Source organism: Bos indicus, chromosome 22 (assembly GCF_029378745.1).
Source record: "Bos indicus isolate NIAB-ARS_2022 breed Sahiwal x Tharparkar chromosome 22, NIAB-ARS_B.indTharparkar_mat_pri_1.0, whole genome shotgun sequence".
NCBI classification, from domain to species: domain Eukaryota; kingdom Metazoa; phylum Chordata; class Mammalia; order Artiodactyla; family Bovidae; genus Bos; species Bos indicus.
In genome coordinates this window covers 19,110,487-19,132,878 of record NC_091781.1, presented here as the reverse complement: position 1 = coordinate 19,132,878, position 22,392 = coordinate 19,110,487, and the positions used below count along the sequence as shown (strand labels likewise).

Below are 22,392 nucleotides of genomic sequence, written 5' to 3'. Positions count from 1 at the left end.
CAAGTGAGGGTCGTGTGCAGTCAGGAAAGCTTCACAGTTTAAAGCTTCTCTATGCAGCTTCCCCTCAGAAACAGTCCATCAGCAATGAAGTGGAAAAAGTATTTGGTGTCTCCTGTGTACTCATTCCCGCTGCAGCAGTAGGTTTAGAGTATATTCTTGCTAGAAATATGTATCTTTCAGCACTTATGTGGGAAAAGGACTTCCATGCTGGTACTTGAAATTGTCAGTGTGCAGCACGCCAGGCCTCCCTGTCCATCACCAACTCCCGGAGTTCACTCAGACTCATGTCCATCAAGTCAGTGATGCCATCCAGCCATCTCATCCTCTGTGCTTTCAAAACAATGCTGACATCTTCTGCAGCTCACAGTCCCCAGACCACCATGATAATCATAATGTAGTCTTCTACCCCCCCCCCATTAATATAGTACAGTGTTACATATTTATCACAACAGGACATCATTGGGCATTGTATCCATGGCAATAAACTTAATTTCTAGTGTTATAGTTTTGGAAAGAACACATTCTGAGTATTTGGTGGCATGATAGTAAGAATTTTGAGTTCTCTGGGAAAATAGAATCCTTCCTTTGAAGGATTAAACCCAGTGGTACCATTAGATTAAATTTTAGAAAAAGGATGTGTATAATAAACTGTAGGTTTTAATGTATCTCTATTGATTCTCTGTTAGAGTCAGAAAATATTTCTATGGTAGTCCCATCCTTAAGAAGATAAGCATTTTACCAGGGGAGGATAAATATATACACACCTACAGTATCATAATAAAAATAATAACAAATATGCACATATAAACATATATATGTATTAGACATCATATTAAAAAGCAGAGACATTACTTTGCCAACAAGATCCGTCTAGTCAAGGCTATGGTTTTTCCAGTGGTCATGTATGGATGGGAGAGTTGGACTATAAAGAAAGCTGAGTGCCAAAGAATTGATGCTTTTGAACTGTGGTGTTGGAGAAGACTTTTGAGACTCCCTTGGACTACAAGGAGATCCAACCAGTCCATCCTAAAGGAGATCAGCCCTGGGTGTTCTTTGGAAGGAATGATGCTAAAGCTGAAACTCCAGTACTTTGGCCACCTCATGTGAAGAGTTGACTCATTGGAAAAGACTCTGATGCTGGGAGGGATTGGGGGCAGGAGGACAAGGGGACGACAGAAGATGAGATGGCTGGATGGCATCGCCAACTCGATGGACGTGAGTTTGAATGAACTCCAGGAGTTGGTGATGGACAGGGAGGCCTGGCGTGCTACGATTCATGGGGTCGCAAGGAGTCAGACACGACTGAGTGTCTGAGTTGAACTGAGTTGAACTGAACTGAACTGAACTGAGTTCATATAGAAGATATGTATCCTAAACAGTCTTTAAGGTGGGTTCTATTTTCCTTGTCTTCCAGGTGAAGCTACTGGGGTATCGTCACTTGTCCAAGATCACAGAGCTAGCAAGTGACAGAGACAATATTTGAACAGTGGCTGTTAGTTTGGCTTCTGAGCTCCTGCCTTAAATTGCTGTTTCACCCAGAAGTGTTACTAAGTCACTGGTGAATCTAACTAACTACATTTAAATTAATCATCAAGTTATCTATCTTGCCTTTACTACTTACAGTCTTCTTAGATTCAACCACTTCTTTCCACTTCTGCTGCCACTTCCCTGGTCCAGATCAATGTAATGCCTGAGATCATTACAGGGGACCACAGCAAAAGCTTACCAGCTCCTTTCTCCACCTCCTCACTTAGTCTCACTGATCCATATGGCACCCGTAACAGCTTTATACAACACGTTGCATACATCATTCTTTCCTAAACCTGTCCAGTGAATTACCAATCCTCCCTGGATGAAGATCAAAATCTTCATGTTTGCAAGGCCCTTTAGTGATCTGACCGCCACCTGGCTTAGCACAGTGTCATGTGTTCCTGTGTTGCTTATTCGTGTCCTCATCACACTGGCCTTTTTCATTCCTCGGATGTGCCATGCTATTTTAGACTTTAGGATTAAATATATCTTATTCTCTCTACCTAGATTTTCCCCCCAGTTCCCTCAGCATCATCGATTATGCATTTGCCAAATAAATTCTACCCATGCTTCACAGCTTGGCTCAAATTTCATGACCCCATGGAAGTCTGATTTCTTACTCCAGACTGAGACAGGCCTCCATTTAATCAGTTGACTTAGAAACCTACACTCCCCTTTATGTCAGTTGATATCAAGTCATGGTTTATTTTGTCTGATGTCACTCCCCTGTAAAATGTAAACTCATAACTAAGAATGGTCTTCTCTTTTGTTTCCTGCTGCAGCCATTGTAAACAATGTACAGTCTTTCATGATTGAACTGTTGAATTTCTGTTGAAGGACCAGAGTAAGAAAACTATTTCTATTGAGGCAAGTAGAATGCAGCATTGGGAAGTCACATTTAATCTCCATTTTGAAGGGTGACTAGGATCTAAATAAGGCTAAGGTTAGGAGTGGGGAAGAAGTCTTTCTAGGAAACAGAAATCACTTGAAAATGTTACTGATAAAAAAACACAGTGTTTAAAGATGTTGAATAGTGTAGATTTATTTGAATGCAGGGTGAGAAATGACAAGTAGCCCATGATTTTGAAAAGTTCGCTTAGGTCAAATCAGAGAGTTGAGTCGTACATTTATTCTATAAATAATGAGAAACCACTACAAATATTAAGGATGGGACTGATAACATGGTGATTTAGGGAGAACTATTTGCTAGGAATGTGCTTAAAATTTAAAGTCTTATAACCAGATATATTATGTTTCAATCCCAGTTCTCATCTTTACTTGCTCTTTGACCTTGGAAATTATACTGAAGACCTGTATTAGTTAGGGCATTGGCTTTTCTATCAAACAAGTCCTGAAGTCTCTGTATATAATAAAAGTACAGTGTAAGTTAATTTCTAGCTGTTGTCCAATATGGAAGTCCTTGGTAACTATCCCTTAGTCTTCATTCCTTTCATCTGACGTTGTGCAGTCTTCTAAGAGATTGCGGTGTTCAGCTGGCACAATGGGGTAGAGGAGGAGATCTGCTTGCTTCTTCGAAGTTTTATCTTTACCTTCAGTGGGTGAAAACTTGTCACACGGTCATACCTGGAGGCAAATATACTTGTTGACTGGCTAGATGCCATCTGGACAACTCCTGTGTAAAGAGGAATTTGAAATTTTGACAAGCAGTCAGCCAACTTTGCTGTGTACTCTAAGCCACAACTTCTTTTTCAGTAAAATGAGGATGTGAATAATATCTAATATAGAGAGTCATAAAGAAAAACAGTGGTATATTATATATGAAATGTCCCAGCATAGTGTTAAGAATATAAATGATCCACTCCTTTGATTAAGGGGAAAGATCAGAGACTAAATGCCACTGAAGAGACTAGAAAAGGAAAGGCCTGGGAAGAAACCAGGAAAAGTGTGTGTTAAACTTGGTTCTTAATTGATGTTTTCAGTTTCGCTTTTGGAACATATATTTAAACTCTTGAGAACTTGAATGAAAATGATAACTTTCCTGTATTCAGCTAGAGACAGCTCTGCAATGCAGCCAGCAGCTGCTCTCAGCAGTCCTATTCTATGCAAATATCATAGTCCTACATCTATCGTTAGTTAGCCCAGTGTTCAAAGATTGCCAGGATTCTATAATCATTAGCAATTTTAATTTATTTTTTAAGATTCATTGATACTGTTTAGTGTCTCAGTGGACTTTGCTTGTAACATGGAAGAGATGATTATATCACTTCTTGCTGTTGTTGTTTAGTGGCTAAGTTGTATCTGACTCTTCTGAGACCCCATGGACTGTAGCCTACCAGGCTCCTCTGTCTATGAATTTCTCTGTCTATGAATTTTCCCTATGAATACTAGAGTGGGTTGCCATTTCCTACTCCAGGGGAATCTTCCTGATCCAGGAACCAAATCCACATCTCCTGCATTGGCAGGCAGATTCTTTACCACTGAGCCACTAGGGAAGACCATATCATTTGAAAAAATATGAAAACAATTTAATAATGGATAACTCTGTAAATCAACTTGAAATTTTATCAGTAAATATCATCACAAGTAAAACAAAATTCCTCTAGGTTGATACATAGCCCCTGTTTGAGTTTCCTGAACCATATAGCAAATTCCCACCTGAGAAGTCAACACAAAATCCTTAAAAGTAGTAGTATCTTCATCATTGGCCAGTTTTGTTGATGTCTCTTTTCATCTATCTGTCTATCCATCCATCTATCCAATCTACCTACCCTATCATTTAATCATTCATATATTAATACATGCATTTGAAATGTTATACTTGCATTATTAGTTATAATCTTTTCTGTGTGTTGTCAGATTTTGACATTGGCTTGACTAAGATGATATCCTGTGACATGGAAAGCTTAGAAAAACGGATTTGCATTTGTTGACTAGATTTTAAAAAATCAAATAAAGCTACAAAATGTGATACTTCATGTTGCAATTTTACAAGCTCATCCTTTCATCTTTATCTTTCAAAGAAGAAAACAAATGGAATTGACCTGCTAAATTTATCTGCAAAACCAAACTCTTCTTTTAAAGAGTTATTAAATATTAAGTGATTTTAATGACTCCTAGAAAAATAAGATAGTTAAAAATAACCTTTCCAAGTACTCAAACTGAAAACCTTGCAGTTATTTTTCCACCTGTGTTACTTCCTTGTTTCTTTGAGCTGTTTTACTGGCCAAAACTTTTGAGTTAATTATATCTTGGTCACACTCCATCCTTCTGTCTTCACACTGTCTATGTTTACTCGTGTCCTTACCTCAACTAATAGCCAATTAGCTCAACCAGTTTTCCATTTTGCATTCGTGACTTAGTGAATCATCTTTATTCATGTCACTTAAAGTTCTGTGACTCAGTATTGCCTAAAGCAATATAGAAGCTAATTTTGTGATGAAGCTTTGTTTATTCTTGTCCCTAATTTCTTACCTAGCATTTGAGTGTGAATTTGTCATTCTTCTCCATACAGACCCCAACGTTTTCCGAAGACTTCTCTGTGCTTATTCGGTTCTCTTCTTTCTTAACTTCTAATCTCTACAAGTAAGGGTTCAACCAATTCTTCAAGTCCTGAGGAGTCAATGTTGGAAGGACTAGGAATTCTTAAGCTAGAATTCCCTAATTCTGATCTCAGTGCTGCTTTTTGTTTGTTTGTTTGTTTGAAGACCATTGAGCAGGCTGTTTAACTTCTGCAGCTTTGGCTTTCTCATTGTTTACATAGGCCCCCCAATTGCATAGCATTAGGGCTCTTGGAGATTGAAATATCAAGGTGGAAGTAACATCTATTCCTTCAGAACAACCAGGGCATGTTTTCTGTTTTTCTAAAATGATAGGAACCTTTTCTATTTATCTTAGGTACTGGTTTTATTCTACGACCTGAATATGAGCTGTTTGAAAATATAGTAATTATGTTTGTCATCTTGATATTTATTTAGCCCCTACATTTATAATGACAAAGACCAATTTCTGATTTCTCTGGGTATCCCATTAATAGAGTGTGATTATTAGTTGAAGGAAGGAGAAAGAAAAGAGAAAAGGAGGGAAGGAGAGAAAGAAGGAAAGAAAAAAGAGAAATAATGTTTTTGTTTTTACATTTTGAGAATATGGTCATATAATGTGTTTTTAATCCTACTGCTTTTTAAACCACTTGTGTTCATGTATGCTCTTAGGACTCAAAAGTAACACTTTCTTATCATTACTATAATTCATTATTAGTTAAGTTCCCAAGTTTGATTAAATTCTGTCACAAATGAAGAAACTTTTAAAATAGCTTTAAAGTAAAAATTTTCATTCTAGTAGTTATATCCTTTCCTCCCAGAAATAATTCCTTTTACATCTTGTTCAAAATATACAGTCTTGTGTTAAATGTTAGTTTGCTTTTTAGCTTAATTTCTTTCTTGCTTTTGCTCAGGTTTGTTGATTAATTGCCTTCCTTATTAGAAGATGTCTCTAATAAATTTAACATTTTGTGTAAGTGTATCTTTCAGCTAATGTGAAAGCAGGATTTCTTAGAGCATAATTTGTCTATGTTTTATTGAAACCAAAGTCATATTGCGGCATCAGAAAGTCTAGACAGAACGTCTAAGAACATTTACTAGTTAATTGAAATTACCCAAGGCAACACTTCTGATGTATTGGGCAAAGACCAAGATAAAAATTGATTTAGAAACCTTTTTAGTCTTCATCAGGACCTAATTCCTGCCATTGTCTTCCTGACTTATTATACATCATTTATTTTACATTGTGTTACCAAACTTTTCCTTCTTTCTGCACTTTGAATTTAAATGGCCAAGTGGTCCTGCTCTGCCTTAAATACACCCTATCCATGTAGATCACTAGCTACACATTAGCTGTGTAATAAGAATATCTCAGTGCTTAGCCCATGAGCGCACCACAGCCCCAGCTCTGATTCCTCTCCTCTAAAGAGAGGGGTTTGTATAGGCAGATAAGCCGAGTAAAATGGTTAGGTCAAGAGTCAGCCCATGAGGCAGGAATTGTATACTGCCAAAATTATCCTTGAGAATCCCGTACAGAAGGACAAAAGTTTCAGATGGACCCATCTTTCAGTTGGTCTAACACAATTTTTTTTTTTTCCTTACTAAAACAGATACCTATTATCCAGTGGAATAACAATTAACTGTGTTTGGTTTGTTTCAGGGATAATAGCTAAAAAATACCTTGATACACTAGAATCTAACAAGACAGCTCATTATGGTCAGAGAAACTCAGTATCTGAAGTCTGTGGAGGGAATGCCAGTCATGGCTTCCTCATCCCTAGCCCCATGGATACTCACAGGAAACATTCACCACAGGGTATAAGCAAGTGGAAGCATCTGCTGTATTTAATTTCCCTCCTCCTAATTATCTTTGTTTGTTTCAACAAACAAACTTAATTCATGGAAGTGACTCTACTATATCTGAACTATAGTAGAAGACTAAATCTGGGTTTTCTATGTGGACAATCCCAGCTTGCCTGTGTATTGGTTTTCTTCACAATAGCCTCTTGTAGATTAGAGAGATTAACCACTGGTTCTCTTTTCTATTCTGTATTTTAAATTCAAAACAGTCACTGGAGTTCAAGAAACCTCATATCCCTGAAGAAAGATGATCAATTTTATCTACTAACTTGTTAAACTGAAGTGACTTGTTTGAATTTAACAAGAGTTGGTTGAACTCTTCTTCCCTGTAGACACCATGTAACTTGCCTTCTCCTTGTCTCCTCTTGGTGACTTGGGAGTTCTAATATATCTAGGGCTGAGTAAGATGTGTAAGGTTCATCTTAAACTTTATACATAACACAAGCTCTGTCACATTAAAGGGAGAACAGATCTAGCTAGGGATTTAGTTCAGTTCATGCCGACACAACCAAGTCATAGAGGAAAAAAACAGTTTTACTTCTGTATTTTTTTTTTTTTCTTGCTTTACCTGAGAAACAAAACTTTGAGAAGTCTTCAATACCTTATTCACAACTCAGAGATTCACTGTACATTTCTTTATTAGCAGTTTTAAGAAGCCTTGAGTAGATAACTTTTACATTGGTATCTCACTTTGGTTTTGAGTTGCATTTCCCTAATGATTAGGTCTTCCCTGATGGCTCAGTGGTAAAGAATCACCTGATTGTGCAGGAGATGTGGGTTCGATCCCTGGGTCAGGCAGATCGCCTGCAGAAGGAAATGGCAACCCGCTCCAGTATTCTTGCCTGGGAAATCCCGTGGACAGAGGACGTGGTGGGCTATAGTCTGTGGGATCACAAAGAGTCAGACAAGACTGAGCATGCACGCAAGTCATACCCATGACACAGTTACCTCTCATAGATGTAATTCATTCCCATCACAGCTTCTAGTTTGAAGAGCTAGAGTTCAAATCTAGAACCCTAAATTCTGACCACAAATTTCAGATTCTTTTTTCCAGTAGACCACGAGTCAAGCCAAGGATTTACAGATGCTTGTTTTTAATAAGGAAACCCTCTAGCAGATGGCTGTCAAACTTATGTCTCCCATTACTCTTGAATATGTTTTCTGTGCCTGTCATTGAGTTAAGACATATCCCATCTGACTAGGTGAGTGAAGTCGCTCAGTCGTGTCCAACTCTTTGCAACCCCATGGACTATAGCCTACCATGCTCCTCCATCCATGGGATTCTCCAGGCAAGAGTACTGGAGTGGGTTGCCATTTCCTTCTCCAGAGGATCTTCCTGACCCAGGGATCGAACCCGGGTCTCCTGTGTTGTAGGCAGACGCTTTACCCTCTGAGCCACCAGGGAATTTAGGAGTCTGCATCTAATACCTTTTTGCTTCTAGTTAATTGAACTTTTCTTTCCTATTTGTTACCTTTGAATTTTTAATTTTAAGCCAGTCTGTATTTTCCTAAATGCATCTGCTACTTAAGTTCTGTTTCTAACAAGTCATTTTGTTTTTAACTGAGCAAAACATGCCATGATAATTTTTAAAAATTTATTATTTGACTTTGCTGGGTCTTAGTCAGAGCATGTGAGATCTAGTTCCCCAACCAGGGATGGAACCTGGGCCCTTTGCATTGAGAGCACAGAATCATAGCTGCTGAACCACCAGGGAAGTCCCCCATGATCATTTTTTAATAAATGAATCCGATTAAGCAAAGCCTCAGTAATTGCTGAATTATTTCCCCCTATTCCAGTCTTCAGATCAGATCAGATCAGTCGCTCAGTCATGTCCGACTCTTTGCAACCCCATGAATCGCAGCACGCCAGGCCTCCCTGTCCATCACCAACTCCCGGAGTTCACTCAGACTCACACCCATCGAGTCGGTGATGCCATCCAGCCATCTCATCCTCTGTCGTCCCCTTCTCCTCTTGCCCCCAATCCCTCCCAGCATCAGAGTCTTTTCCAATGAATCAACTCTTCGCATGAGGTGGCCAAAGTACTAGAGTTTCAGCTTTAGCATCATTCCTTCCAAAGAACACCCAGGGCTGATCTCCTTCAGAATGGACTGGTTGGATCTCCTTGCAGTCCAAGGGACTCCCAAGAGTCTTCTCCAACACCACAGTTCAAAAGCATCAGTTCTTCAGCGCTCAGCCTTCTTCACAGTCCAACTCTCACATCCATACATGACCACAGGAAAAACCATAGCCATGACTAGACAAACCTTTCTTGGCAAAGTAATGTCTCTGCTTTTCAATATGCTATCTAGGTTGGTCATAACTTTCCTTCCAAGGAGTAAGCGTCTTTTAATTTCATGGCTGCAGTCACCATCTGCAGTGATTTTGGAGCCCAGTCTTAGTCCCTACTTATTATCTATGTTTTGAGCAGGAATATTCAATCGTAGATATTAAATATGGTTTCAAATTTCTTTCCAGTCCTCCATTGTAAACTACCGTAGACATCTTAAGCTAGTGCTCCTTTCTCTTCTTACCGTACCTGGTGGCCTCCATAATGACTGGACGCACTGCATTCTCACATTTGTCATGCTGTGTTCCCCCTACACTTTTCCTTTCAGTTGAGGGACCCCCTCAATTAGATTTGTCTCTCTTTAGCATAGATCCATTTTTGCCAGGCTTTAAATGTTTTCTTTCCCTGAATGCCCATCGTTTTGGAGCCTTAGCCAAGGTTTCAAAATCCAGATTCCACATCTTTGGCCCTAACTACCTGGACAGTTGTTAATTTCCTCTTTTCTTGTGTTTCTTAAAACATGTTGAAAGTAGCAACAACAGCAAACAAAAACCTTTCTTTTATAAGCTCTGTTTGACATGCCTTATAGGGAAAATGTCTTTGGCCCCAGCTTTTAAAGCAATGTTAAATTACACAAAACTTAAGAAAAACTATAAGCATTTAGTCTAAGGGACTAATGTGATATGCTATCAATCTATTATCTTCTTATCTGAGTTCACAGCTAGAGATGGCCCAGGCCCAAAGTGGTGTGGTTTTATTCTGCTTATGACTATTCTCAATGTTTACATCTTTTTCCCACTTACTTCATTGTCCTTGTTTTTACATACCTTCAGTTTTCAAGTTAGAGAATTATGTAGGTAATAAAAAAAACTTCTCAGAATGTACCGATAATACAAAAATCACCCTATTTAAATAAAAGAACATTTTAATGTATTTTACCCTTTAGATAGCCTAAAGCTTTTCACCCCTTAATGTGCCATTATCCAAGCATTGTAAAACTAGCTACCCTGCAATTAGCTATTTTGTCGTAGCTTGCAGATTTTCCTCCCTTTGGTATCTTTTTGGATACCTTTTAAACATTATTGCTTCAATAAAAATCTTTTGGACAAGATTGCTTTTGTTTTAAGTGTGTTTATTTATTTATTTTTACCTTTAGTTTCCCAATAATAAAGGAAGAAAGATCTCAGGGGAAAAAAATGGATGCAGTTGCAACCCAATAAATCTAGCAGTTTGTGTTCTGCTTGTAGCTCCTGTTAAACAAGTTCAGAAACGGCACCAACTTCCTCAAAGTCGCTTTGTATTTCCAATTGCTCAAGTAGGAAAGGTTCACTTAATTGTAACAGTATTTTTTTTTTTTCCTGAAGAAGCAATGTTCTGTAATCTCACCAATAGTAAGAAGTCATGTTCAAGGTAAAAGAATTCTCTCTAAAGTCAATGGAATTCTTTCATTGATAATGTCTTCCATTGCTGATGTCCACAGGGAAATAGACTATTTTATGAAATCATGTGTGATTTTATGTAGTAGCTTTTTTTGTGACCCTACTTTGTGCTAGGTATTAGGTACAGGGGTGGGAAATATGTTAAAAAGATAAGAAAACTGTGATTTTGAACTCTAAGTTGTTTTCAAGGAGAGTATAATTCAACCGATAACATCACATCTTGGTAAGTATAGCAGAATAGCATGGTGACGGTGACTCTCAAACAAGCTGGGTCAAAGTGAATTATAAACATTTAAAATATATATTCTTGGGGTAAGAAAGGGATGGATAGGTGAAACAGAGCATTTTTAGGACAGTGGATGTATTTCATATGTTGTAATGGTATATATGGTATATATCTTATCATTTTTCCAAACCCATAGACTATATGATACCAAGAGTGAACTCTAATGTAACTATAGGCTTTGGATAATTATGATGTGTCCATGTAAATTCATCAGTTGTAACAAATGTACCCCTCTAGAGGGGAATGCTGATTAGAAAGGAGGTTGTGCATGTGTAATCTCCAGGTATATACGGTTAATTTCTGTGTCTTACCATTAACTTTGTGGTGAATGTAAAACCACTCTAAAAAATTAAGTCTTAATAATAGTAAAAAAAATAGATGAATAAAATGATAGAGTTAGCTCAAAAGGGAAAGTGTGGGTGATATGAATCATCTGATTAAAAATTCTCATCAATCAAATAAAGCTATTAAGGTCTTTCATTAACTCTCTCTGTAGATAGGTAGACAGATTGATCTATCTACCTATTTATCTATCTATATATTTGCCTTATTCCAAGAGATTCTGGTTCTCTAGTTCTAAGTTGTACCTTAGCATCCATAGTTTTTAAAGTTCCACATGTAAATCCAATGAGCATTCAAAGATAAATGTCAGTGATGTCAAATCAAGTGTCTCGATGTCAAAGACCAAGACATTGGTTGACGAAAAATCCATAGCTAAGTCTTATGTATTGTACTTCCTAATTCTATACCAGGGAGAAAAATACTTCATGCCTTTAATACCTGAAGTTTTATATTTTAATGCAACTTGGAGAAGTAGTGATGCATAGAAAGGTCTCATCTTGGGCCTGGAACTACGTAAAGTGAAAGTGAAAGTCACTCAGTTGTGTCCAACTCTTTGTGACCCCATGGACTATATAGTCCATGGAATTCTCCAGGCCAGAATACTGGAATGGGTAGCTGTTCCCTTTTCCAGGGGATCTTCCTGACGCAGGGATCGAACCAGGGTCTCCTGCTTTCCAGGTGGATGCTTTACCAGCTGAGTTATAAAGGAAGCCCTGGAAATAAGTAAGTGTTCACTTACTGTTAATTTTTATTTGTACCATTGTTTTTAATGTGGTTATTGCGGGTGCCATTAACAAAGATGATGTGAGTACACACACGTGCAGTGTGATAAAAACTCAAAGAAACAAAACAGTTCAGGGTGGAGAAATTGAGATAGTCTTTAGGAAGGAAGAGAAATTTAATATGAATTTCAGACAATGCATTGAGTTGAACTGATGGGAAAAATAATACTCTGAAGACAGAGAATGGGTTGTCCTGAATGTCACGTTTAGAAACATGGCCCTGCTGAAAGATACCACTTAGAACAATTAACGTCTGTCAACAGATGAATGGATAAAGAAGATGTATATGTATGTGTGTATTTTTTTCCCAATGGGATATCATTTAGCAAAGAGAAAGAAGGAAACCTTGCCATTTTTGACAACGTGGATGGACCTTGAGGATGTTGTGCTAAGGAAGACAGATAAGACAGAGAAAGAGAAAAACTGTATAGCATGACTTTCATCTGGAATATAAGAAAGCCAAACTTATAAAAAACAGAGTTGAATGGTGGTTGTCAAGGGCAGGGAGACGGGGAAAAGAATGTTTCTTAAGGGTATAAACTTTCAACTAGTAGTAAAGAAGTCCTAGAGATCTAATGCACAGCGCAGTGAATAGAGACAATATTATAATCCTCAAACTTTCTAGGAGACTAGATCTTAATTACCATACTACAGACAAGAAATGAGAATAACATGACATTAGAGAGGTCCCGACTATCTCTACAGTAGTGATCGTTTACAGTTTATAAATGTGGAAAATCAGCATGTTCTTTACCTTAAAGTTACAATGTTATATATTAAATACATATCAATAAAAATGAACTTTACATGCATGCAAAAGAAATAAAACTAATAAACATATATGGCAAAAAATGTGACATCAGATTTGTGTTTTTAGGTGATTAATCTTATGACAGTGGGGAGAGATAATAAGGGAGGGAAGATGAGAAGATGGAATATAAAGTAGAATGAGAGAGACTAGAGGCAGAGCCATTGTATTAGGGGTACAGCATACTCAGTAGCACAGGTTTATAGTGGAAGATGCAGCTTTAAATGGAAAAGAATCTTGTCCCATTTTTGAAACAGTAAAAAGAAAAGAAAAAATTGTGGCTGTCTACATATATCCTGTTCTAAAGAACTATTCCCCTACTGTGATCTCTGTCTTTTTATATAGCTCCTTGTATTAGCTGAATTAATTGGTTTTATGTATCAATTTCCAAAATAGAAGTAATTTTATTGTTTTAGCCTAATAAAAACAGTGAACCACAGTTTAAAATATATGCACATATGTATGTATACGACGGAATATACTATATATACTTTTACATTTATATTGCAAAGGAAAAATATTCATATGATAATATAAAATATGTTAATTATCCTGTTGTTCAGTGATAAATACTATTACCATTGTGGAGTATAACTACATTCTAATGTAATTCTTCTCTGACTTCCTGTGTGCATGTCTTCCTCTATTTTGTATGCTCTTTTTTTCCCACTCAATGCATCATAGTATTTTTACATATAAATAAATTAAAACTATTAAAAAGAATTCATTTGAATCAGTTCTAATGAGGTGGATGAAACTGGAGCCGATTATACAGAGTGAAGTAAGCCAGAAGGAAAAACACCAATACAGTATACTAACGCATATATATGGAATTTAGAAAGATGATAACAATAACCCTGTGTACGAGACAGCAAAAGAGACACTGATGTATAGAACAGTCTTATGGACTCTGCGGGAGAGGGAGAGGGTGGGAAGATTTGGGAGAATGGCATTGAAACATGTAAAATATCATGTATGAAACGAGATGCCAGTCCAGGTTCAATGCACGATACTGGATGCTTGGGGCTGGTGCACTGGGACGACCCAGAGGGAGGGTATGGGGAGGGAGGAGGGAGGAGGGTTCAGGATGGGGAGCACATGTATACCTGTGATGGATTCATTTTGATATTTGGCAAAACTAATACAATTATATAAAGTTTAAAAACAAAATAAAATTAAAAAAAAAAAAACTACATTATCATTTTTAATGACCATATGCTATTTCACCTCATGAATGCTGATATATTTAAACAGTCTACTCATGATGAATATTTATATATTCAAATATATTTGTTTTTGCAAACCATGTTGTGATATACACCCATTACATTATTCATTTCTGGTCCTATTCTGCCTTTTTAGTTCTTATTGTTGATCCATTTTTATTTCACTTTGTGTTTCTACTTACTGATGTTCTGTGCTCACCCAATTGTCAACAATAGTAGTAATAAACAAAAAATGTTGAGTATTTAGTGTCTCAGGCACTGTACTGAGTGTTTTAACACATTATCTATGTTTTTAAGTAAGGTATTGTTAGAGTAGTTTTAGTTTCACAGCAAAACAAAGGGAAGGTATGAGTCCCTTAGCCCCACATACACAGCCTCCCTCTTATTAGCATTCCCCAACAGAGCTGTGCCTTTGTTATAATTGCTGCACTTACATTGATACATCATAATCATCCAAAGTTTACTCTTGGTGTTTTGTATATTCTATCAGATCAGATCAGATCAGGTCAGATCAGTCGCTCAGTTGTGTCCGACTCTTTGCGACCCCATGAATCGCAGCACACCAGGCCTCCCTGTCCATCACCAACTCCCGGAGTTCACTGAGACTCACGTCCATCGAGTCAGTGATGCCATCCAGCCATCTCATCCTCTGGCGTCCCCTTCTCCTCCTGCCCCCAATCCCTCCCAGCATCAGAGTCTTTTCCAATGAGTCAACTCTTTGCATGAGGTGGCCAAAGTACTGGAGTTTCAGCTTTAGCATCATTCCTTCCAAAGAACTCCTAGGGCTGATCTCCTTCAGAATGGACTGGTTGGATCTCCTTGCAGTCCAAGGGACTCTCAGGAGTCTTCTCCAACACCACAGTTCAAAAGCATCAATTCTTCGGCACTCAGCCTTCTTCACAGTCCAACTCTTACACCCATACATGACCACAGGAAAAACCATACCCTTGACTAGACGAACCTTTGTTGACAAAGTAATGTCTGCTTTTGAATGTACTATCTAGTTTGGTCATAACTTTCCTTCCAAGGAGTAAGCATCTTTTAATTTCATGGCTGCAGTCACCATCTGCAGTGATTTTGGAGCCCAGAAAAATAAAGTCTGACACTGTTTCCCCATCTATTTCCCATGAAGTGGTGGGACCGGATGCCATGATCTTCATTTTCTGAATGTTGAGCTTTAAGCCAACTTTTTCACTCTCTACTTTCACTTTCATCAAGAGGCTTTTGAGTTCCTCTTCACTTTCTGCCATAAGAGTGGTGTCATCTGCATATCTGAGGTTATTGATATTTCTCCCAGCAATCTTGATTCCAGCTTGTGTTTCTTCCAGTCCAGCATTTCTCATGATGTACTCTGCATAGAAGTTAAATAAGCAGGGTGACAATATACAGCCTTGACATACTCCTTTTCCTATTTGGAACCAGTCTGTTGTTCCATGTCCAGTTCTAACTGTTGCTTCCTGACCTGCATACAAATTTCTCAAGAGTCAGATCAGGTGGTGTGGTATTCCCATCTCTTTCAGAATTTTCCATAGTTTATTGTGACCCACATAGTCAAAGGCTTTGGCATAGTCAATAAAGCAGAAAGAGATATTTTTCTGGAACTCTCTTGCTTTTTCCATGATCCAGCGGATATTGGCAATTTGATCTCTGGTTCCTCTGCCTTTTCTAAAACCAGCTTGAACATCTGGAAGTTCACAGTTCACGTATTGCTGAAGCCTGGCTTGGAGAATTTTGAGCATTACTTTACTAGTATGTGAGATGAGTGCAATTGTGCAGTAGTTTGAGCATTCTTTGGCATTGCCTTTCTTTGGGATTGGAATGAAAACTGACCTTTTCCAGTCCTGTGGCCACTGCTGAGTTTTCCAAATTTGTTGGCATACTGAGTGCAGCACTTTCACAGCATCATCTTTCAGGATTTGGAAAAGCTCAACTGGAATTCCATCACCTCCACTAGCTTTGTTCGTAGTGATGCTTTCTAAGGCCCACTTGACTTCACATTCCAGGATGTCTGGCTCTAGGTCAGGGATCACACCATTGTGATTATCTGGGTCGTGAAGATCTTTTTTGTACAGTTCTTCCGTGTATTCTTGCCATCTCTTCTTAATATCTTCTGCTTCTGTTAGGTCCATACCATTTCTGTCCTTTATCGAGCCCATCTTTGCATGAAATGTTCCTTTGGTATCTCTGATTTTCTTGAAGAGATCCCTAGTCTTTCCCATTCTGTTGTTTTCCTCTATTTCTTTGCATTGATCGCTGAAGAAGGCTTTCTTATCTCTTCTTGCTATTCTTTGGAACTCTGCATTCAGATGTTTGTATCTTTCCTTTTCTCCTTTGCTTTTTGCTTCTCTTCTTTTCACAGCTATTTGTAAGGCCTCCCCCAACAGCCATTTTGCTTTTTTGCATTTCTTTTCCATGGGGATGGTCTTGATCCCTGTCTCCTGTACAATGTCACGAACCTCATTCCATAGTTCATCAGGCACTCTATCTATCAGATCTAGTCCCTTAAATCTATTTCTCACTTCCACTGTATAATCATAAGGAATTTGATTTAGGTCATACCTGAATGGTCTAGTGGTTTTCCCTACTTTCTTCAATTTAAGTCTGAATTTGGCAATAAGAAGTTCATGGTCTGAGCCACAGTCAGCTCCTTCTCTTGTTTTTGCTGACTGTATAGAGCTTCTCCATCTTTGGCTGCAAAGAATATAATCAATCTGATTTCGGTGTTGACCATCTGGTGATGTCCATGTATAGAGTCTTCTTTTGTGTTGTTGGAAGAGGGTGCTTGTTATGACCAGTGCATTTTCTTGGCAAAACTCTATCAGTCTTTGCCCTGCTTCATTCCATATTCCAAGGCCAAATTTGCCTGTTACTCCAGGTGTTTCTTGACTTCCTACTTTTGCATTCCAGTCCCCTATAATGAAAAGGACATCTTTTTTGGGTGTTAGTTCTGAAAGGTCTTGTAGGTCTTCATAGAACCGTTCAACTTCAGTTTTTTCAGCGTTACTGTATATTCTATGGGTTTGGACAAATATATAAATGGCATGTATCTATCATTATGGTATCATATAGAGTACAGTCAGTACACTAAAAACCCATGTTCTGCAAATTCATCTCTTCTCCCACCTCAACTCTTAACAACTACTAATCTTTTTTGCTGTTCCCATAGTTTTATTATTTCCAGTATGTCGTATATTTGGAAACATACTGTACATAACCTTTTACTTTGGCTTCTGTCTCTTGTAATACACATATGCATCTCCTCCATGTTTTTTGTGGCTTGATAACTCATTGGATGTGCTGCAGTTTACCTATTCACCTGCTGAGGGGCATCTTGCTTCCAAGTTTGGGCCAATTATGAATAAAGCTGCTATGATCATTACTGTGCAGGATTTTGTGGGGACTTAAGCTTTCAACTCCTTCAGGTAAATACCAAGGAATGCAACTGCTGAATCACTGTAAAGATTTTTTAAGTGTTATTAGGAGTTGTCAAACTGCATTCCCACCAGCAATAAATGGGAGTTCCTGTTAACTCGGCATCCTTAACAACACTTGGTATTGTTGGTGTTCCGGATTTTGACCCTTCTGATAGGAGTACAGCAGGACCTCGTCTCATCATTGTTTCAGTCTGCATTTGGCATATGGTGTGGAGCATCTTTTCCTGTGTTTATTTGCCATCTGTTTATTATCTTTGGTGAGATGTTTGTTAAGGTCTCTGGTCCATTTGTAAATCAGCTGGCTTATTTTCTTATTTTTCAGTTTTAAGAGTTCTTTTGATATTTGGATACCAGTCCTTCCTGAGATGTGTCTTTGACCAATATTTTCTCCCCGTCTGTGGCTTTCTTATAGTTCTCTTTAAAAGACATGCAATTTCGTATTATTTTTATGAGTTAAGTGGTTATTACCAGTATCTTACAGATAAGGAAACAGAGGCTTAGGAAATTTAAAAAGACTTGCCCAGGTTGACATATTCAGTAAATGCTGAAGCAAATATTTGAACTCTAGTCTCTTTGAATGCCGGTACAGTGGCCTTAATTATTAGACCGTATTATAATGAGGGTGAGGAAAATAGCTTCTACTTTTATCCTTTGATATTCACCTCTCCCAAAATAGACCTCAGTACTTTCTCAGGGAGTTTGGAAGGGCTGGTTATATGTCACAGTGCACAAAGGGAGTTGAGAAATGACTTTTTTGGCCACGGTTGTTATTATGTCCAGAAGTTTGTCTGAGCCTGCTAGCTAATTAAAAACCTCAGAGAAGAACTGAAGACGATTTATGCCCCGTAGAAAATAATCATCTTGGCTAGGTTTCCTCAGTGTTCAGTCGATCCTACTATGCAGTGCTATTTGAACATTTTAGTTAGGCTTCTGTAGCTGTTTTGCTGCTACCCACTAAGGGTGAGCTCATTAAAAAGCAGTGTTGTTTCATAGGAGATGCTGTCCAGGCATCCTCGGACTGTGCTATTGAGATAGCTCTTGGGTATGGTCCCTGAGCATCTACGTCACTGATGTCCTGTGAGACATGCAACATTCTTGGGGTTCACATCTCACCCACTAGCATAGAAACTCTGGGAATGGGGCTCAGTGATCTGATTTACTAAACTCCCTAGGAAATTCTGATACTGCCAACACATGAGATCCTGTGCATTATGCCCGATGTCACTAACTGTGGGTACCTGCTCTTCAAAGTCCCAGATCGTGCAAACACTCGTATCTCTGGGGCCAGAGCCAAATACCTTTCCAGGAAATTGAGAAAATTGTGTCTCTGAGGATATTTTGGCCTGTCCTTTCTCACTTTTTCTGGTGGAAGTTATACGGTCTAACTAAAACTACAAGTCAAGATCTGTAATTTTCCTAATAAAATTTTGCTAGTTTCTGCTGGAGCAGGATATGTCTTCTGTACACCAGGAGACAGAACCTGTTTTCCAGTCATTCTGTGGAGAACGGACTCTCTACAACCATGTGGCTTCTGCCAGAAGCCTCCCTAGATCTGTTGGCATTCAGAGTGATGCTGAAGCAGAGTAACGGGTACAATAATCATCCACAGTTCAGATTGTGTGTTTGTCTTTTTGGTCTAGCACTCTGTCATTTAAAGTCAACAGAAAGTCAAGTGCTTGGGACGTGCTTTTTTGTTTGTTTGTTTCTTTCTTTTTTCCTTAGGGAATTCAAGTACAGATAGGTACTTCAAAATATGCTATATTCTAGAGTTGTCCTTTTAAATATTATATATGAACATTTTATTTGTCTTTGTATGAGAATCGAATCCAGGTAATAAGTTTTGTTGAAAGTTTACTGCCAGGAGAAGTGTGAACTGAATACCTTGATGTCAATCCTAATTGTTCATTAAATAAATTTTAGTGAGATTGATTAAAATCTGTAAGTCCATGGCATAGTTATTAAAAAAAACAATCTCACCAAGTATTTCAGCCATTCTAGTTAACTGATTCTCTTCCTTTAATCAGACAATGTTATCTATCTCTTGCTCTCTATTGTGTATTTTCATGTATTTTGTGTTAGTTACTGTCTAGCTTAGGGAAATATTTAATTCACTATTGTAATAACCTTCTTTAGTTCATCTCTCTGAGATAATCACAGTTTCCCCTGGACTATATTACGTTTCCATTTTTATTTTAATGATCCTGATGTTAATTAGTCTTCTGTTGTTAGTAATCTCAAACTTTTCCTGGAACTAGTGTAATTATAAATAATGTTTTATTTTATTCCAGGATACCAATGTGTGTAAGACAACCTTCATATAAGCAAGCCACAATTAACCATTGGTTTGGTCTGAATTCTTGTATCTCCATCAACTGAATGCTTCTCGTTCCCTCAGCAAGAGAGCAGAACACACACACATGCAGGCATACACTCATGCACACACCATCTTCTTTTCTCTAGCTAGGACCAAGATGTGTCTTTGAAATCAGACAGACATGGCAGGAGAGAAAACTATTACCTGCATACTTCCCAGGCTACTCTCTGATTCCCATTGTCATCACTTACAATCTTGTATGATCATTGCCTTCTGGTCTTCCTATGGGTTTCCCTGGGGCTCAGTGGTAAAAATCCACCTGCCAATGCAGGAAACATTGGTTCAGCCCCTGGGTCAGGAAGATCCCCTAGAGAAAGAAGTGGCAACCTACTCTAGTATTCTTTCCTGGAAAATTCCATGGACAGAGGAGCCCTGCTGGCTACAGTCCAGGGGGTTGTGAAAGAGTCAGACATGACTTGGCGACTAAACAGAAACAACTTGTTTGGTTTTTCTGGTTCTTCATTCATTTCTCAAAGGCAAGGGCTGTGGCACATGCATTGCTGTAGTCTCAGTGGAGAATGTACAGAGTAGATTCCCAAGAATAAAATTGGTGCTAAACAGTGTGATGCAGGGCTTCTCTCTCATTAACTTAGACGAAAAACAAAAATAGAAGGATCAGAGTTTCCTGGTGAAGGTTTATAGTGGCAACGACATGGCCTGGACATTGCCTGAGCAGCTGTTGTATTTGGCATCGAACATGGGCAGAAGCTTAGATATGTGTTGTCCAGGGGAGGTCTAACCTAGGAACAAGAGATTTGTTTGTAGTGGAAAAGAGATTTGTTTGTAGCGGGGAATGAAGAGATGACTTATTTTGGGGGTGGTAACTGGAAGTAAAATGGGGAAGTCTGCATTACCGGCCTGAACAAGAGCCAAAAATCTGGGAGAAAACTTTACAGCTGAGAAACAGAAAGCATATGTCCAAAGAACTTTGCAAGTGGGTATGCAGTATAATTTGTAATTTAACTTTTAATGTGGCAGCAAATTCTAAGTCAGGGGTTGGCAAGCTATGGCCTGCAGGCCAAATCCAATGCACAGACTCTTTTTGCGGGGCCCTCAAGGGAAGATTTTTTTTTTTCCGCATTATTAAAGGGTAATTAAAAATAGAATATAAAACACTGAACTTTTGTGGCTCTCAAGGCCTAAAATATTATCTGATCAGAAAAGGGTTTCCTGGTCTCTGCAGGTGAAAGAGGTAGGGAGTGATGAGTAAAGATACTGGAGTAAAAGGTTTACTTGAATGTGTTAGGGCAGGAAAGATAGCAGTAACAGATGGAGCAGTCTGTTTCAGCAGCTAAACACAATAGTTTCTCTCTCACACATGTTTTTGATGGGTGGTTTCCTCTCTTGTGGTAATTTCGATAGCCAGGCTCCTTTCTTCCTGTGGCTCTTAGGTTCTGTAGGATCTCATCATTATTGTATCCAAATAGTGAAAAGAAAAAGAGAGTAACAGACATACCTGCTTATTAAAAACCTTGTTTTAAGCTGACCCATATCCCTTTTATTTACTTTTCATTAACAATAACTGGTTGTGGAGCCTCACCTAGAAATAAAAGCCTCGGAACTTTTGCTTCTTGGCTGAGTAAGATGGGGGGTCAGCCACTGATTTGTGTTTGGCTATCTATCTAGATAGATAGATCTATCTCTATCTTTAGCTCTGTGTTTGTCCTTTCTCTAGGGGTAGGAGGTGGTTGTGTCAGTTAACTCAGCTGGGAGGGGATTGTTTCCCATAACAGTAAAACCAGAGCCATAGAGTGGCACATAGATCATGTCTGTGTGTGTCTGTATACACATTTATATATGTAATTATACACATGTATGCCTTAGGTACACACACATACACATGTATAAATGGGGAGGTGATGAATGAGGGTGGGTTGGAAACTGAAAGCCTGGATCTCTCCTACTTTCTGCTGCCCATTTTCTATATTTCTCTCACTTCTCTTGGAACTTCTGACTTTCCTAAATTCCAGTTACGATACTGAGCAGTGTGTTATCCTGTCTCATGTACTTTTCTCCAAATGAGGATTATGTAGCTCTTGGCTTGTAGTGAAGGTTACTGCTATGAAGCTTTAAGATCACTGCCTGGCCAAATAGTAAATGCTCAGTAAAAGCTGTCTGCTACTGCTATAGTTATCACTATTTATGTTGTGATTGCCTTAAAATATCCTAAGGAACATTTATGGGGCTTATCAACAGCTGGCTATGGATGGATGGAAGAGAGACAAGAAGCACAATGGCCTCGATATTTTGTCTTATATGATGGGATAAATAGCAGGGAAGATGGGAAGAGCTGGTATTCTGGGTGAATCTGAAATATGTGTCTATCAGTCAGGCAGAAAGGGTAATGAAAATAATTTGTGCACCCATGTGCTTCTCAGGGACTCTGGAATTTACTGGTCATGAATCAAACATAAAACATCGCAGAAATGCCACATTGACGAGTAAGGAATAAATAGTGATTGCTCCAGCACCATATTAGAATGACTAAATAGTGCCTCTTTTGCTATCACACTGAGTATTTTATAC

General features: G+C 38.4%; 1 protein-coding gene across 6 annotated transcripts in view; it reads left to right on the top strand.

Moving 5' to 3' along the window:
- GRM7 (glutamate metabotropic receptor 7) overlaps positions 1-22,392 on the top strand; it is a 935,735-nt gene that overhangs the window by 326,267 nt on the left and 587,076 nt on the right. The gene's annotated exons all lie outside the window — the stretch shown is intronic.